Source organism: Triticum aestivum, chromosome 2A (genome assembly GCF_018294505.1).
Source record: "Triticum aestivum cultivar Chinese Spring chromosome 2A, IWGSC CS RefSeq v2.1, whole genome shotgun sequence".
Lineage (NCBI taxonomy): Eukaryota > Viridiplantae > Streptophyta > Magnoliopsida > Poales > Poaceae > Triticum > Triticum aestivum.
In genome coordinates this window covers 411,248,982-411,249,583 of record NC_057797.1, presented here as the reverse complement: position 1 = coordinate 411,249,583, position 602 = coordinate 411,248,982, and positions in this window count along the sequence as shown.

Below are 602 nucleotides of genomic sequence, written 5' to 3'. Positions count from 1 at the left end.
ATGCTAAGTCCCTGAAATCAGCATTAAGGAATGCACCACTTTGCAAGCTTCTGCTAGTCACCACACACATCACAAAATTACATGGGTTGCACCTCTGGAAAGAAGGCAAAACACATAACAAAACACATGTAGAGCTCAGGGGCATATCATGCACACATTAATCATGGCAAAAATGACAAATATGTAACTGGAGCAGCAGATCTGACAATTATCTCAAATAGCACTCTTCCAACAGCATTTCGGGCATCAAGATGAACTCAAATGAAAATGATGCAATGAGCTGAAATGGTGTGCTCTCTGAGACGAACATTTTGATATGCTATATGCCCAAAACAGAGCTACGGATGCAAAGTTATGATGCGATGAACATAGCAAAATAATTAGGGTTTCGGGGCAAAAAGTCAACCCCGAGATTTCGGATCTCAGATCCAGATCGGGACCTCGCCGGAGTTACTGTTCATGCACGAAAGTCGAGGACGCCAGGGTACTTGGAGCTCACCGGAGACGGAGGAGATCGCCGGAGAGGAACTTGAGGCGTGGAGGAGGAGGCCGGAGGGAGGCGGAGCCGGCCGGTGGCGGCGGGACGGCGACGCTCGCCGGCG